The 18,562-nt window shown below is 47.4% G+C and overlaps 1 pseudogene; it reads right to left on the bottom strand.

Annotated features, from left to right (window-relative positions):
- The window catches only part of LOC147709310 (uncharacterized), a 52,023-nt pseudogene extending 34,307 nt beyond the window's left edge, over window positions 1-17,716 (bottom strand).
- Between the last annotated feature and the right edge of the window lie 846 nt (window positions 17,717-18,562).

Genomic DNA, 18,562 nt, shown 5'->3' with positions numbered 1-18,562 from the left:
ACATCTGGAGGGTTCTTTAGAGGGGGCATTTCCCAGCCTTCTTTGACTAGGCTGAGCGGCCCACGCACAGGGTGTCCATACAAGAGTTCGAACGGGCTGAAGCCGAGGGACTTCTGGGGGACTTCTCGGTAGGCAAAGAGGAGGCACGGCAGTAGCACATCCCACTGGCGACGGAGGGGCTCTTCCAACCCCCCAATCATTCCTTTGAGCGTGCGGTTGAACCGCTCAACCAGTCCGTTTCCTTGGGGGTGATAGGGGGTCGTGAATCTGTAGGTGACCCCACACTGTTGCCAGAGGGACTTCATGTATTTTGAAATAAAGTTTGTGCCCCGGTCGCTGACGACTTCTCGGGGGAAGCCCACCCGGGAGAAGATCCCCATCAAGGCCCGGCCGACTACCGGGGCTGTCACAGTTCGCAGGGGAACAGCCTCGGGGTAGCGAGTGGCGTGGTCCACCAGTACCAGGATGAACCGATGTCCTTGTGCTGTACGGGGGTCCAGGGGCCCCACAATGTCTATCCCCACCCTCTCGAACGGGGTGGTGACCACCGGGAAAGGTTGCAGAGGTGCTTTAAGCTTGCGGCCGCTCTTCCCGCTGGCCTGGCACGTGGGGCAAGACCGGCAGTGCTGGAGTACGTCGTTCCTCATCTTGGGCCAGAAAAAGTGAGTCACCAGGCGACTGTAGGTTTTGTCCTGACCCAGGTGGCCAGCTAGGGGGACATCGTGGGCCAGGTTTAGCAAGAAGTCTCTAAAGCGTAGGGGCACCACTAGCACTCGACTGGCCCCTAACTCTGCGATTCTCTGTTCGCTGTACAACAGGTCATTGTCCCAATAGACCCAATGGGGGTGGGCCCCCCCTCCTGACGCCACTGAGCCAGCCGGGAAGGTCCTGAGGCTGAACGAGCTCCTCGGGAGTTTGCTCTGGGGGGACGGCGCGGTCGGTGTCTTCTACTGGAGCGACCGGGGGAGGAGGTGCCGGCCATTCATTTTCTTCGGGTCGAGGGGTGGCACGGGCAGCCATGGACCGGGTGGTTACGCACGCCCAGTCCGGGATGCCCAACATCCCCAGGTGCTCTCTCCTCTCTACGGCGGCCCACGGGGAACTCTCAAGATCATTTTCCAGGAGACAGTCTACGGGGGCATCATCTCGGACCGTCACCTTCAACATGCCGGAGACTCCTCCCCACTCGAAGGGGACGCAGGCCATCCGACATAGACTCTCCGAATTGTCGGCTGAACGGACAGGGCAGAGAACGTTTGGCAGGATCTGTTCTGGGGTTACCAGGTGACAGCGGACGGCCGTTACACTGGCCCCGGTGTCACGTAGGGCTTCGGCCCGGTGTCCATTAATGTTCACCCACTGACTGTACTTCCGGGTGTTGGCGGGTAGGGGGACCCGCGGGACCATGTCTCTTCCCCCTAGGCACGCTAGAACCATGGCGGCGGGTTCCCATTCTTGGTGTTCTTGTTCACATTCCTCGTGTTCTTCGGAGATTTGTTCTTCCCCCAGGGCGGCGGCAGCCATCTGGCGGGGTCTCGGAGTCTGGCTCTGTGGACAATTCGGGTCGTTTGCGTAGTGGCCGACTCGCTGGCATCGGTGACAGGTGACATTGGCTCTGTATCCCGGCCGCGCCGGGGTGTTGCCCCGGTTGGCCGGGGGTGGGGTGCTGGTAGCGGGAGCGGCCGGGGCGTTGTCTCTTCCTCGGCCCTGGCCCCCTCCTCCTCCTCGGGGACGGTGCTGACCGTGGTTGTTCCGGTTCTGTTCATGTGACCCATTTCGGCCCACTCGGGTAATTTCCCACCGGTCAGCCTCGGCGGCGAGCTGCCGCGGATCAGTCAATTTACTGTCGAGGAGGTGCTGCCTGAGCTCGACGAAGCAGTTGTTTGATAGATACTCCCATACTATGAGATTGAAGAGTTGCTCGTAGGTCGTTACGTTGCTCCCCTTGATCCAACCCTCGAAGGCTCGGCTGAAATAGTTCACGTATTCCACCCAAGTTGTACCCGGGATCCGGGTGCAGTCTCGGAACCTCTGGTGGTACATTTCGGGTGTGAGCCCATAGCGGGTGAGGAGGGTAGCTTTCATGTGGTCATAGGAGGTCATCAGATGATCGGGAAGCTGTAGCAGGGCATCGCGGCCCTCATTGACGAACCTCCCCCATAGACCGGCTCCCCAGTCGCTGCGAACGATCCGGTGGGAGGTCATAGCGATCTCATAGGCCTTGAACCACTGCTGTATGTCGTCATCTCGGAAATATTCTCGAACGACATCCTTGGGGATGTGTACCGTCTTTTCTGTTGCCCCCGGGGTGCGCGGTTGCTCGGGCACCCCTAATTCTTTGTTCTGCTTGCGTAAGTCTATCTCAGCTAGTTTGCGCTCGTGTTCATACGCCAGTCTCTTCTCTTCGAGCTCTCTTTGTCTCTGTTTCTCTTCCCGTTCTTCTCGGAGCCGCAGGTGTTCCAGGTTCAGTTTTTGTTCGGCTAATTTGAGTTCGCCATCCATTTTGAGCCGGGCCATTTCTAGCTCATGTAGTCGGTTTCTTTCTCGTTCTTGGATCTCATCTTGCGAGAGACCCGTTCTTTGCTCCTCGGAAGCCGTGGTGTTTTTCTCTGCTGCTGCAACATTTTGGTCCGGGGGTCTGACGGCCCCGGTTTCTGCCCATGACTCAATGGCGTGCTTGAAATCGTCTTTAGTACTCAGACCGGTGGTAGCGATACCTAGTTCCATGCAGAATTGTTTCAATTCACGATGGCTGTATTCTTCCAATTTCTCCATCTGGAATTTCTCGGTGGATCCGCTTTCTTTGGTTGACATTGTGGTTTTGTCGTGGGGTGAGCTACTCTCTGTACGATTACGCGTTGATTCGGATCGCGCCGCTGGCCACCAATGTTAGACGGGACCTGGAGGGTCGGCCGAGGACAAGGGGAGAGGTCTCCGGGGAGAGCCGTCTCCAGCGATCGTACAGACAAGTAACTTCCCCCCCACAGATGTACACCACACAAGGATAAGGTTCAACGTTCTTTATAAGCAATTCTTCAAGTACGGTGAAATGGTACAAGGAGGTCTGGACTCAGAGGTCCCCTCTATTCTAGTCTCTTGGTTGGGAAAAGGGTAGCGGGACAGTCTCGTTACCAATCTGGTAGATGGAATAGCTCACAATCCTCGAGCTCGGCGTTCTAGATGGTCGGGCCGCGGCGGAGCCAGCAGGTCCCGGGATGGTGGAAGGTAGCGACGGTCCGCGGCGGAGCCAGCAGGTCCCGATGAAGGTGGTGGTTACAACGGTCCGCGGCCACGCCAGCAGGTCCCGACGACGATGAAGGTTTCAGAAGGTTGCGCCAGCAGGCAGGTTGATAGTTCGTAAGGCAGGGCTACGGCAGCGCCAGTAGTCCGTCAAGGATGAGTTCTTCACTGCGTCTCTCGACTCCAGGATACAACTGCCTTCCTGCTCTGGAGCTGCCCCAGTTATAGGTCTGGCGCCCTTTGATGTCCGGACCCTCGCACTTGGAGGTCGGGAGGTCCAGGATGAGGGAGTCCAGACACCCAGCAGGGGGGTGGAGCCAGCGCCCGGGGGAGCTGGGGCGATCGGCACCTGGCGGGGGAGAGCCATCGACACCTCTTTCTCCCATTGACCTGCCAAGTAGTCCGCTCACCTCCTGGGTGGATGGTGGTGCCGGGATGTCGGGGCCTGGCCAGGCCCAGGGTTGGGGTCGATCGGAGGCCACGCGGCCTCGTGGTGCTGTGTCCAAGATGGCGCCCGGGCCGGGCGAGAGGGCCGGTAGGGAATCGGGCCCATGATGGGGAGATGTCCAGGGGCAGGGGTCCCATATGAGACGGGAAACGGGTGGTTGTTGCGTGTAACACCTGAAGAGCCAGGCTCGGGCCTGGTCGTGCGGGGAGGGAGCAAGCCTTTCACGTGGCCTGTCCAACACAAACTATAAATTCTTTTAACACAAAAGTTGGCAAAATCTCGGCGGGACTATAAAATAGGTCCAGTCCAGAGGAAAAGTATTTAATTTCTGGGAGAGTACTCCCATCGCCTTCTTCGGTGCACAGCTTGTAAGTGACACCACTGTGCACCGAAGAAGGCGATGGGAGTACTCTCCCAGAAATAAATTACTTTTCCTCTAGACTGGACCTGTTTTATAGTCCCGCTGACATTTTGCCAACTTATTAAGATATATGCCTGAATGATATGTGACCTATATGAAGAATACCAATTATATTTAGTCTCATGTTGTATGGGATCACAGACCGGTTATACCTGGAATGTGGAGATTCTTATTGCAAAGATTTATTGTGCCCTGATGAAGTCCTCTGGTGATTGTTTCCCGAGACGAAACACAGGTCGACTTTCTGGCTACATTGTTTGTGATTCCAATCAACTTATCAAGAATCATCATTCTTTTTGAAATCTCTGCAATTGTGAAGAAAAAAGAGAAATAAAAGAATTTATTGTTTGAATATCTAAAAGATCGGATATATTCTGTTTTTTCTTTGAATTGATATATTCGAAAAAATACTTTACTTGTGTTGTGCAAGGGAACAATATTTGTGTATTGCTAATTCACTGTGTTTGACACAGAGGATTTTCTGGAACGTGGGTGGCCGTTGCCTTTTAGTTCCCTGGAGCAATCTGTTATGGGATTTGATACTTGTATATTGGCTTTGCGCAAGGTGTAACCTAGCCAATTCTCGCAGTTCACTTGTGAAAACAAGTTCCCCAGCTATGATGGCTTCACTGAAAATAGGGCTGTTTGGTATCCAACATCTCGTATTGATAAAGCCATGCTGATTCCAGTGTTGGATTTACCAATACATGCCCACAGGGCATCTTAGAGGTCATGCTCACTGACTGGTTTCTGCCAGCCTGCCACCCGAGCCACTGTTCTGACCTCTAGGGTGAGAGACTGCTCTCAGGAGAACAGAACAAAAGCCTGTCCATGAATAGGGTGTTGTGTTGACACTCCTCACAGACACTGTAGATTCACTGCCAAAACAGCCTTTACATGTCTTTTTTTTCTTACATCTCCAACAAAATTTGTCTACAGCAGGACAATAAAATAATTTCCTAAATGTTTTTTGTTACCATGTCTACAGCAACTTCTTCCTATCCTCATTTTTCTTCCATTTCACCCTTGACTTATTCACCTGCACAGCATATATTTGTGTATTTATGGACAGTAGTTCTGCAGGTGGAGGAATTGCTTTCTGTTGCATTGTAGCGACCAAACATTAGTACAAAGGTGAACTGATGTTCTAAATTTCACCACCACGTACCACACAGTTATATTGGAGATCAATACAGGTCACCTCCCATTATGTAGTTAAAGTGTAGGTGTGCAGATCACAGTGATTCACACTTTTAAAACAAGTTGTGCAAATCACTGGACAGTTGCTTCCTCGTGATAATCCAATGTACTGGATGATTGCCGTATATTGAAATATCCAAATGCTTAAGTGTGCCTCCCTTAAGGATGAGTAAACTCTGGCACGCTATAAAGGTAGAGGTAATCAATTGGGGTGGGGAGAAAGAGATAGGATCCTTTCAAACTCCTGTTAAATTGCTTTTTATCAATGGGGAAAGGATCACTTGTCCTGCGAAAAACTTAGGTCTGCAGGTTGGTAACTGGGTGTCTCCCAATAAAATGACCCTCATACACGTGTGTTTTTGATTCGTTTGCGTTAGCGGTATATGAGGTGTCCCCGCTTATATCACACGTGCGTGCGTAATCATAGGGTCAGTTCATTTGTGTGCACCCTCCACCAGGAGGTTTTACCTTATTTTTAAGGCAGTAGTGATCGTGGAAATGGGGTGATCAAGGTGGTGATAAGTGATTAGATAAAAAAGGCTGGACTCTCAGAACAAGGAATTTATTAAGTCTGGATTCCAGCTTTTGTTAAAAGAAAATTCGTGCTGCTACTGAATCTGTTTATGGATTCAAGCGCACTCAAAGGTCATTTAAAATGGTCGACATGTTTCAGCTGTGATAGACTGTTGGTCAAATAGCTTTCTTCAGGACCAGGGGGTGAAAATTGTGAATTAAGTGTTAGAATAGGTAAATTATAACCTGATTCTTGAAGTGAAGATAGGTCTCATTGTACCTGTAAAAGAAAGCACACAACAAAAAAAGGACAAAAGGGGAGACAGAGAAGGGGGGTTTGGGGAGTGGGGGGAATGAATAAGGTACAAATTTGCACATATTCAATTAAGTAACTGTAAAATGGCAATGCTTCGCACAGAATCACTCTCATGTCAGGCGTCAACTCACCCATTCTCATATCAAAAAACGGCGTGAGGTGGCTGTGCTATACTGTATTGTGGTGCTCTTAGATCTTGCCGGTCACTGGTGTAGTAAAATTGCTCTCATACGGTGATATGGCATGCTAGTAGCTCAGAATATAGGTGCTACTGGTGTGAAGTTTGTCAGAAGTTGCTTGGTGCCGTTTATGATTGCGACATCTTTATCACGCGGTGTTTGGCGTGATATTCGGCGTGAGGTGGCTGGGCTATACTATATTGTGGTGCTCTTAGATCTAGCCGGTCATTGGTGTATCAAAATTCCTCTCATGCGGTGATATGTCATGCTAGTAGCTCTGAATTTGGGTGCTACTGGTGTGACGTTTGTCTGAAGTTTCTTAGTGCCGTTTGTGACATCTTTATCACGCGGTGCTTAGGCGTGATATTCTGGCTTAGTTATCAGGGGTGGGTGTGGATGGCTATTCTGAATATCGGATTGAGCCTACCTCTTAGTTCTAAGCTATTCGCTTCATCAGGAGGTGGAGGTTGTGAACAGGACGGTAGCGCTAGGAGGAGGGAGATGATTGTTAGCTTTGAAAGGTAATACTTGCGCTTCGCGTCTGGCGGGGAGTCAGAGCTTCCGTCTTGTACCTTTTGCAATCGCGTCCTCGCTCGCAGCATGTGCTGTCTCTGCCTCCGTCCACCCGGAAATGGTGGCGGTCGGCGAGGCGGATGTTTTTGAGGGCAGTGATGTAGAAATGGAAAAAAGACTCGGTGTTGCGATAATTCTTTTATTTTTCAAAACTATTTTCTAAGTTGGTTTTTTGTAAATTATTATAAAAGGGAGATATTTATTTTATTGAACTATGGAGAAATTGGTGGATATATTGGCAGATCGTCAATTGGCTGCCTGGACTTGTTTGTTTATTCAGATTTCGCCATGTGGTATGGTGTGGCTTGTGGCTGATTAATAGGCCGGGTTTGGGAGAGGGTTAATAACCCTTGTTAATGAACGTGAGTAACACTAAGAGCAAGTTATGAGATGAACGTGTTTAATTAAGAGCGAGCCAGGGGATAGAGTCATTCAGTCCTTGGGTGTCAGTTCTGAGTCTGTGCACCCAGCGTTGTTCTTTTTCGAACAATATTTTTGAGGCATTTCTGTCTATGGTGTCAAGGGTTTCTAGAATGACCCACTGCAGATCTTTGACTGTGTGTCCCAATTCTTTAAAATGTGTTGACATTTTTGTTGTTGTCCTCTTGCAGTTCACATTGCTGCGATGTTCATACATCCGTTTTTTGGCCTTTCGACAGGTCATGCCTATGTACTTCATCTGGCACGGACATGTTATCATGTATATCACATGACTCGTATTACAATTGGTGTGTCTTTTGAGTTTCCAAAGTAGGTCTGGTAGCAACTGTAGATCTTTAGTAGGTTTTGTCGTTTCACAGGCTAGGCAGGTGCCACAGGGATAGTGTCCTGTTATGGGGGTAGTGTTCCATAAGCCTGGTTGTTCTTTTTTCTTTTTCGGCGGTGGTCTAGTATGTACTAGTAGATCTTTGAGATTCCTGCTTCTTTTGTTTGCAAAAGGAGGTTTTGGCCAGTCAAGGTTGTTTGATGTAATAATTTTCCAATTTCTGTTAATTATCTTTTTCACCTTATTTGTGACAGGACTGTAGGTGGTGACACATGTCGTTCTGTTATCTGGTGTTTTTGGATGTGTTTCCAGTAATGCTTCTCTTGGTTGGTTCTGTGCACGTTTCTTGCAGGAGAGGATTATTTTCTTGGGGTATTCGCGAACTGACAGTTTCTCACAGAGATCATTGGCTTGGTCCTTGTAGTCACTCTTGATACTGCAGTTTCTTCTGAGGCGAAGAAATTGGCTATAAGGGAGATTTTCCCTTAGAGGTCGTGGGTGAAAGCTTTTGAAAGAGAGTAAGCTATTTTTCGCTGTAGGCTTGAAAAAAGTTTTAGTATGGAGGGAGTTATTTTTGGCAAAGATGGTTATGTCCAGGAAATCTAATGTTTTGTTATTAGCAGTGTACGTGAATTGTAAACAATCATCCTGTTCATTTAACCATCGATGGAAATGCTTGAGAGTCTGTTCATCCCCTTTCCAAATTAGTATGATGTCGTCTATATACCTTTTCCAAAAGGTAATATTTTTCAGGAAAGGGTTGCTTGTATTTTGGATGAATCTGTTCTCAAAGTGGCTCACGTACAGTCCGGCCACGCTAGGGGCGAAGGTGCTGGCCATCGAAGTCCCATGACGTTGGACAAAGAGAGTGTCTTTGTACATGAAGAAATTCTCCATCAAGGCCAGTCTGCAGCATTCTAGCACAAAGTGTCTCGGGGTTTTATGAGACCACTCTATGCTGAAAAGAATTTCTTCTAGAATGTTCAAAGTTTTTTGCTGAGGGAGGCTTGTATAGAGGCTCTCTACGTCTAACCCCACCAAGAGCATGGTATATTCATTTGAATACTCTGAAGATACCATGCTCTTGGTGGGGTTAGACGTAGAGAGCCTCTATACAAGCCTCCCTCAGCAAAAAACTTTGAACATTCTAGAAGAAATTCTTTTCAGCATAGAGTGGTCTCATAAAACCCCGAGACACTTTGTGCTAGAATGCTGCAGACTGGCCTTGATGGAGAATTTCTTCATGTACAAAGACACTCTCTTTGTCCAAATTCATGGGACTTCGATGGGCAGCACCTTCGCCCCTAGCGTGGCCGGACTGTACGTGAGCCACTTTGAGAACAGATTCATCCAAAATACAAGCAACCCTTTCCTGAAAAATATTACCTTTTGGAAAAGGTATATAGACGACATCATACTAATTTGGAAAGGGGATGAACAGACTCTCAAGCATTTCCATCGATGGTTAAATGAACAGGATGATTGTTTACAATTCACGTACACTGCTAATAACAAAACATTAGATTTCCTGGACATAACCATCTTTGCCAAAAATAACTCCCTCCATACTAAAACTTTTTTCAAGCCTACAGCGAAAAATAGCTTACTCTCTTTCAAAAGCTTTCACCCACGACCTCTAAGGGAAAATCTCCCTTATAGCCAATTTCTTCGCCTCAGAAGAAACTGCAGTATCAAGAGTGACTACAAGGACCAAGCCAATGATCTCTGTGAGAAACTGTCAGTTCGCGAATACCCCAAGAAAATAATCCTCTCCTGCAAGAAACGTGCACAGAACCAACCAAGAGAAGCATTACTGGAAACACATCCAAAAACACCAGATAACAGAACGACATGTGTCACCACCTACAGTCCTGTCACAAATAAGGTGAAAAAGATAATTAACAGAAATTGGAAAATTATTACATCAAACAACCTTGACTGGCCAAAACCTCGTTTTGCAAACAAAAGAAGCAGGAATCTCAAAGATCTACTAGTACATACTAGACCACCGCCGAAAAAGAAAAAAGAACAACCAGGCTTATGGAACACTACCCCCATAACAGGACACTATCCCTGTGGCACCTGCCTAGCCTGTGAAACGACAAAACCTACTAAAGATCTACAGTTGCTACCAGACCTACTTTGGAAACTCAAAAGACACACCAATTGTAATACGAGTCATGTGATATACATGATAACATGTCCGTGCCAGATGAAGTACATAGGCATGACCTGTCGAAAGGCCAAACAACGGATGTATGAACATCGCAGCAATGTGAACTGCAAGAGGACAACAACAAAAATGTCAACACATTTTAAAGAATTGGGACACACAGTCAAAGATCTGCAGTGGGTCATTCTAGAAACCCTTGACACCATAGACAGAAATGCCTCAAAAATATTGTTTGAAAAAGAACAACGCTGGGTGCACAGACTCAGAACTGACACCCAAGGACTGAATGACTCTATCCCCTGGCTCGCTCTTAATTAAACACGTTCATCTCATAACTTGCTCTTAGTGTTACTCACGTTCATTAACAAGGGTTATTAACCCTCTCCCAAACCCGGCCTATTAATCAGCCACAAGCCACACCATACCACATGGCGAAATCTGAATAAACAAACAAGTCCAGGCAGCCAATTGACGATCTGCCAATATATCCACCAATTTCTCCATAGTTCAATAAAATAAATATCTCCCTTTTATAATAATTTACAAAAAACCAACTTAGAAAATAGTTTTGAAAAATAAAAGAATTATCGCAACACCGAGTCTTTTTTCCATTTCTACATCACTGCCCTCAAAAACATCCGCCTCGCCGACCGCCACCATTTCCGGGTGGACGGAGGCAGAGACAGCACATGCTGCGAGCGAGGACGCGATTGCAAAAGGTACAAGACGGAAGCTCTGACTCCCCGCCAGACGCGAAGCGCAAGTATTACCTTTCAAAGCTAACAATCATCTCCCTCCTCCTAGCGCTACCGTCCTGTTCACAACCTCCACCTCCTGATGAAGCGAATAGCTTAGAACTAAGAGGTAGGCTCAATCCGATATTCAGAATAGCCATCCACACCCACCCCTGATAACTAAGCCAGAATATCACGCCTAAGCACCGCGTGATAAAGATGTCACAAACGGCACTAAGAAACTTCAGACAAACGTCACACCAGTAGCACCCAAATTCAGAGCTACTAGCATGACATATCACCGCATGAGAGGAATTTTGATACACCAATGACCGGCTAGATCTAAGAGCACCACAATATAGTATAGCCCAGCCACCTCACGCCGAATATCACGCCAAACACCGCGTGATAAAGATGTCGCAATCATAAACGGCACCAAGCAACTTCTGACAAACTTCACACCAGTAGCACCTATATTCTGAGCTACTAGCATGCCATATCACCGTATGAGAGCAATTTTACTACACCAGTGACCGGCAAGATCTAAGAGCACCACAATACAGTATAGCACAGCCACCTCACGCCGTTTTTTGATATGAGAATGGGTGAGTTGACGCCTGACATGAGAGTGATTCTGTGCGAAGCATTGCCATTTTACAGTTACTTAATTGAATATGTGCAAATTTGTACCTTATTCATTCCCCCCACTCCCCAAACCCCCCTTCTCTGTCTCCCCTTTTGTCCTTTTTTTGTTGTGTGCTTTCTTTTACAGGTACAATGTGACCTATCTTCACTTCAAGAATCAGGTTATAATTTACCTATTCTAACACTTAATTCACAATTTTCACCCCCTGGTCCTGAAGAAAGCTATTTGACCAACAGTCTATCACAGCTGAAACATGTCGACCATTTTAAATGACCTTTGAGTGCGCTTGAATCCATAAACAGATTCAGTAGCAGCACGAATTTTCTTTTAACAAAAGCTGGAATCCAGACTTAATAAATTCCTTGTTCTGAGAGTCCAGCCTTTTTTATCTAATCACTTATCACCACCTTGATCACCCCATTTCCACGATCACTACTGCCTTAAAACTAAGGTAAAACCTCCTGGTGGAGGGTGCACACAAATGAACTGACCCTATGATTACGCACGCACGTGTGATATAAGCGGGGACACCTCATATACCGCTAACGCAAACGAATCAAAAACACACGTGTATGAGGGTCATTTTATTGGGAGACACCCAGTTACCAACCTGCAGACCTAAGTTTTTCGCAGGACAAGTGATCCTTTCCCCAACGCTATAAAGGTAGCATAATATGAAGCACTGTGCTGCGCCCATTACTGCCAACCAGGATACATCGGAATCTGCAGTTTGCAAATGTATCAAGCCAAACTAGAACGGCACCTAAAACTGAGATCCGCCAACCCAAATACTTTGCGTTATCCTCACTTTAAATGGCAGCATTGCTCCCCAAAAGCCACAACCCAAGGCAAAATGGCTCTAATGCTGCGCAGGGGGAGGCAGGATCTTGCAGTCACACCAGTTGCTCAAAATGGTGGCATGCAGTGCGTGAGAGATGCATACAACGCCCATACATCACCTTAGTGGGAAATGTCCGTCCAACATGAACCTCAACCGCAGTGCATTTTACTGTGGCTAAATTCTGAATGCTTCCTTCACTGCTATTTTCTTGCTGCTCTTCCCCGGTTGGTGCCAATAAATTGCCAGGTACCACTTCCACTGCTGATGCTCACACTAGGCCTGTGTGAGCAGGAAACTGCTAGACTTGTTAATTTCGGTGTGTTAAATGCTACCCTGCTGTTTGGAAAAGCTTGTGAATACACTTTCCACTCTTTGCCACTGAAGTCTTGGTTGAAAGGAGGAGAAGAGCCTTTAAGATATATATATATATATATCTCCAACAGGCCACTCCTCAAAGTAAACCACTAGGACACAGCGGGGAATTCTTTGGAAGCTCTTTATTCAACAGTACAGCAGTGCACAATGCATTTCGGATTGTCCGCCTTCCTCAGGTGCTGCTAATACCCCGCAATCACCTATTCCCTCCTTTTCAATTTACTCAGACACTCCCATTGGCTGGAGATCAGCTGGCCCAGCTGCACTAGGACCAGAGGAGTCTAATGGGAAACTACTACTCCCAGCATGCATCACGAAGGTAAGTGCAGCAGCTGGATCCTTGTAACTTCAGTAAGCGCTGTGATGTGCCAAGCAAAAGGAGGGGGCTATATGCCAACTGGTGATTGCTTGCTGAATGGTGCTGAGAGCTCCCTCCGGTCCCCAATGCCCCAGCCCCAACGTGGAGACAGACCGGGCTGTGAGGCAAGCAGTAATCTCACTGGCCTCCCCGTGCAGTCACAGGCTGCCAAAGCAGCAGCCACAGGCTTAATTCCTTGTCGAGGCGGTCCTGGAAAATTCAATCCCTCGAAAAACACACCCATTGCCAACTGTCTCCAGGACGCTTTGCAGGGCGGATTCTATTACAGGACCGGAGGCTTCGGATTATGCTTCTCTTTCTTATATTTGCTACTCACAGCAGCCAATGAAAAACGTTTTGTATGCAAATAAAACTACATTTCCCATGATGCTTGTACATACATCACATCCTGTATAGCCCCATAAGAGCTGCTGTATCCTGTGTCTCCTCCTCTTTCTTTGCTGCTCACGCAGACAGTTAAGTGCTCACAACATTTTGCCATGATTAATGTCTTAATTGACTGTTAGATTACCTTTGATGTTATTGCTTAATTGACTGTTAGATTACCTTTGATGTTATTGCCTGTATGTTTGCGCTCATATCGCGCTATTTTGAATGCTTTGCGCTCATATCGCGCTATTTTGAATGCTTTGCGCTTATATCGCTCTATGTAAAATGCTCTGCGCTTTTATCGCGCTGTATTTACTGCTTGTGGCACGAAGGTGTTTTTGTTACTACACGTGTGTTTTTGACAAATTAAATCAGGATTGCCATGACTGTGTCTTGAACAACTCTCACGGGCGCCTTTGGTGTTATGGTTAGAGCGGAGCAGCTCCCGCTGGGAGCGGCGTACTCCGTACACGCTTTGGATTATTTGACGGTTCGGCCTCTCCGGTCGAGTTTTCCGTCCCCCGATGGCCTGCGGGCATGGCAGTGTATTATCGCGGGGAGCGGCGTACGGGTGTTGAGCCTCCTCCCGCAGCGAGTCTGTGGATTGCTCTGTTGGCCCGTTCGGGCGCGGCTTCAGTCCCTGTTGACCGCTGAACACCGCGCAGCTTCAGGGCTTTCTTTAATAAAAGGCAGACGCGTGTCGCCTCGTGGGCACAACCTGGGGCTGTGGTTGCGGCGGTGTAGCCACTACGCGGGTGGCCTTATCGGGCGTTCTGTACTCCCGCTGATTCTCAAATGCCGCGCTTCCCTGCCGGGGTCTTCAGGCCTCATCAGCTTCGCCATGATTGGTTTACACGTGGCCTAGGGGGAAGGCTGTTGCCTCTCATATCCATGGTGCAGGGTTCGAGCCCAGGTGCCCCGAGTCATGTTTTTTCCATTTGTAAAATGATATGAAATGTTAATAATTTCTATTTTCGTACTTTACTACAATTTAGGTTTCATATTCTCCTGGTGCATGTTTTCATTATTTATACTGGAAAGCAGTAGTGTGCTTGGTAGAGTTTTTCTTTCACACACCGATACAAGTTCAGATCGCTCCTGCAGGAGTGGTGAGGTCGCTCTGCTCTTGCTGGTGACATTAAACCTCATGGGAGGCCTGGACTCGGCCACAAACTGAATCAAACGCTCCCTCCGGAGCTGAAATGCGGCGCCATGATGAACAATGGTTGTGTCTAGTTGTTTGCTCCTAGATTAGGTTCCAACGTTGCTGTTTCCACATTGCAATAGATTTTCCTGTCACTTCCATAGGGTTGGTTGAATTATTGCGCGGTCTCGCGCTTTCTCCGCCAAAGGCTTTCCCTAGTAGCCGAGTGCGGTTATGGAGTCATAACGCTCCGGTGTGCGTAACCCACTTGGGCACAATTTTGGGCTTAATTTTGGGCACTTTGGCCTACGCACGTCGCATGCGTCCCCTGTTTTGTTTTGTTTCGAGGTCTCAGTGCCTCCTGCTTTACCTGAGCAGATTGCCTGGTAGCCTCCAGGTTTAACAATAGGCTGGCCCTCGGAGTGCGCACACGCTCCTTGTATTTTACAATGACTCCGACGCCCTTTGGGCTGGTATAATGACTACAGCTTTGCTAAGGAGCCGATACATTATTCATTCTCTGTTTTAGTGTGCATAGGGTTGGCTCCCCCTCTACTCCTCCATTGCACGGTGCTCTGCACTACCATATATATTGAATACCGATATCCCGTGAGGGTGATGATGGGATATATATATATATTGGAGGATGACAACTAACTGATAGGAGCGCAAGAGCCTCCTGACCTAATTATGTTGACACCCAGGTTCTTCCCGTTCTTGTGTGGTCAACAGGGCCTCTAGTATAACGTTACCTAACTCAGGGTGACAGGGCTTGATTGACGCCCATTTTCGTTCTGCTACCACAAATCCTTCAGCATGATTTTGTTTTCTATGTACTTATTATCTTTATTATTTTTATTTATTATTTTGATTTCATATTTCCTTTTCGCCAACACGTAAGGCAGCCGCGCGCGTGTGACGGGATTTAGCCTAGGGCGTTGCGACCCCCTTTTTGGGGTATAGCTGAGGAATTGCCCGACGGCGTCGCCAGGCTTCTTCTTTTCTAGTCGTCTCAGAAAGGGATTCCCAGATTTGACAGGCTGCAAATCAATGTCGTAGTCAGCGGCGATAGGCGTCGGCATGACGCCATTTGCGCCAGATCGTCCGACAGGCGCAAAGCCTTTCATAAGGTTGGACGCCAGATCCAGGTAGGCCTTTCGCGACAGGCTCCTATGGGACAGGTTTATTATCGTTGAGTGTATAAAGGGTAGACGTTTTTGCTTGTGGTCACATTCATACTAGTTGGTCGGTTCTTTTTCCATCGTTTTTCCCGCAGCTTCTGGTGCTCTCCTCCCCTACAATGGCAGTTGTGGCGGTTCTAATGGTTGATGAGAGGTATAGGTTATCCCTAAGCTCTCAGCTCTCTAGTACCCTCCGAGTACAGAGTTATTTTACCTTTCAAGTTAATTGGATACATATATGTATGGATAGGTCTATCTTAACAGGCCTTGGCCTCACATTTCCAGACATCGGATTGATGTGCTGGAATGGACCGGTTATAACCTTCATACATTGGTGGCTCTTAGTTTAGGTTTCCAGGTTTATCTCAATCCTACGCGACTCAGTGGTTGTACGACCCAATCTACAATGCGAGGATGACTTTCCGATGGTGTCAGTACAAGAGTTTCCCTTCATGGGAGGGCCACGGTAGCAGTGTGTTGGGCACCGTCATTCAAACAGTTTTTTACGAGCCTTCGGTCATTCGGGCTCCTTATCGTGCACGCCTCTGGAGGCTTACGGTTCACCATGCGCAATATCTCGACGGCGTGAACGATCAGCGGATATGGGCATATAGGTCATCTTCTTAGTGGACTTGTTCCAGGACTCAGGCCATTCTGTTGAAACGTTCATATTTAGGTTGTTGCGGTATACCTCCTTAGCCTACTTGGCAGTAAAGGTTTGTTCCATCCGGTTTCCTTGTATTTCTGGCGACTGGGTCGCAACTTTCGTGCAGGGTGGACTCCATTTTTGAAATTCCAATGCCCCTTGGGTCGGCGGAGGCCGGCTCGGTTTCCTGCCTTACCTTACAATTTTCCCTTTTCTCATGAAGTAGAACTCATGTAGTTCAAGGCAGATGCCTTTATGGTTCACCAGGGAGCTACGACCCGCAGATTCTTTGTTGCCGTTTAGTAAGCACGGGTCTGGGTCTGACACATGGCAATGTGGTAAGTACAGTTTTCACTAGGTGTATGTATTCCGACTTTGCTTTATTTACGATCAAGTTCTGGTATTCTACAATACTTCCTGGTTTTCGAACGCGCTGAGGGCGTTCATTTCGTATTCTGGGTCCTTCCATTACCGACATACGTTTCGGCGATAGAGGGTCGCTTTGTTGATATGTACGCCATTGGCGGCTTTGTGAGGACTGATTTCTCTACTTGTGAATTATTTACCAAATAATGTACGGGGTCTTCAGTAACGTTCATCTTATAGCATCCGTTTTGGCCGTTTTTCCGCGGCTCATTCTCGGTTCAGGGCAGGTTGCTGAACTTGCGTCGGGTTTTTCTTTCGAATTCTTTTTGGTGGCGTAAATATTCCAAACCGGACTAATTCTCGTGATTTCCTTTTTATTATTAGACATATAATAGTAGGTCGACTGGACATTAAATATTGTCAGGCTGTGTTATGAAGCATTCCACCTTCGGGTGTTCCTATGGCGAGGCAAGTCCGCCTTTTACAGGTACAGTATATACTTTAGGAAGTTGCTCTGTCAGCGAGGTCTGAACTGCATGTGGTCAGGGCCTGGTCACACGAATTCGAGATAATGCACTTTATGGGTTTCTTCACATGCCTCATGGCTTACAACGATGATTCTCGGATTTACTATTTGAGGTTTTCGCATATATGTTCATATGATTGTTGATGATTAGTGACATTTATATGTGAGTACGAGGCTATTACAGCCGATGGTTGAGGGCCTTTGGCCGGAATGGGTGTTAGAACCAATTGTGAGATGCAGTTGCTCAAGTACCATACTTATCATTCTTGTTTTGATAATTACCATTGTTGTGAAAGTTTTAATTCTTCTGATGGAGTTTTCTCTGACTCTATTTAAACAGTGTATTATGTACCGGTGGGAGATTTAAGACTGTAGTTGTGTTTAATAAGCGTTGAACTAGCATAATCCGAAGCCTCCGGTCCTGTAATAGAATCAAAAATTAGCTAGCATTCGCGCCAAGAATTTTCAATTCTATTAAGGACACGGAGGCGAGGATTATCCCACCCGGTTTATTACAGTATTGGTAATAATTACCCACCCGCATGTTCTTGATATTCTGTATCAGCAGAGGTTACGGGTTTTTCCTGTCTCATTCCTTTCAGCTTCGAGTAAAGAAGAAGGAGCAGGTGTTCTTCTGGCTTAGAAGACGTAATCTTTCCAGTTTGACGATGGTTCTCCATGTTGAAGGATGTTTATTGAGACTCATATTCTGTGGAATGGACTGGATTTATTAATGTGTGGACTGTATATGTTCGAGCAAAGAAAGAGGAGGAGACACAGGATACAGCAGCTCTTATGGGGCTATACAGGATGTGATGTATGTACAAGCATCATGGGGAATGTAGTTTTATTTGCATACAAAACGTTTTTCATTGGCTGCTGTGAGTAGCAAATATAAGAAAGAGAAGCATAATCCTCGCCTCCGTGTCCTTAATAGAATTGAAAATTCTTGGCGCAAATGCTAGCTAATTTTTGATCCTTGTTTCGCGTAGTTGGCCACCACGACAAATATCTCCAACAGGCCACTCCTCAAATTAAACCACAAGGACACAGCGGGGAATACTTTGGAAGCCTATATATATATATATATATATATATATATATATATATATATATATATATGTGGATTTCACAGCGGGCGCTGTGTGACGATTTCCAGGATATCGCAGTACCGAAGGCTTTCATGGTACGAGCTTGACACCTCCCCGAGCAAGGGCAACGCGGCAGGAAGTAACTGATCCGGATTCCTTCCGGGTGTCAGAACGTTATGGTCTCCGGTGAGGAGCAAGCCGCCAAGAGACCCCTGAGAAGCTGTGTTTCGTCTGCCTGGGGGTAAGAAGTCAGAGTGTTCCGTCCTGGGGCTCCGGAGCGGATTCCTGGCAATTGGACCCAGGTAGGACCTTCGGAATTATCAGTGGGAAGTGAGCGCGGCACTGGGCAGAATATTTGTTAAAGTCCCGGCAGCCGTTCAAGGTCCAGCAAAGAACATTGCCAGATATTTAAAGCGCATAAAATCATGTTCGCTG

Source organism: Lissotriton vulgaris, chromosome 6 (assembly GCF_964263255.1).
Source record: "Lissotriton vulgaris chromosome 6, aLisVul1.2, whole genome shotgun sequence".
In the NCBI taxonomy this organism is placed as follows: Eukaryota; Metazoa; Chordata; class Amphibia; order Caudata; family Salamandridae; genus Lissotriton; species Lissotriton vulgaris.
The sequence above is the reverse complement of the archived record's forward strand: the minus strand, read 5'-3'. Positions and strand labels throughout refer to the sequence as shown.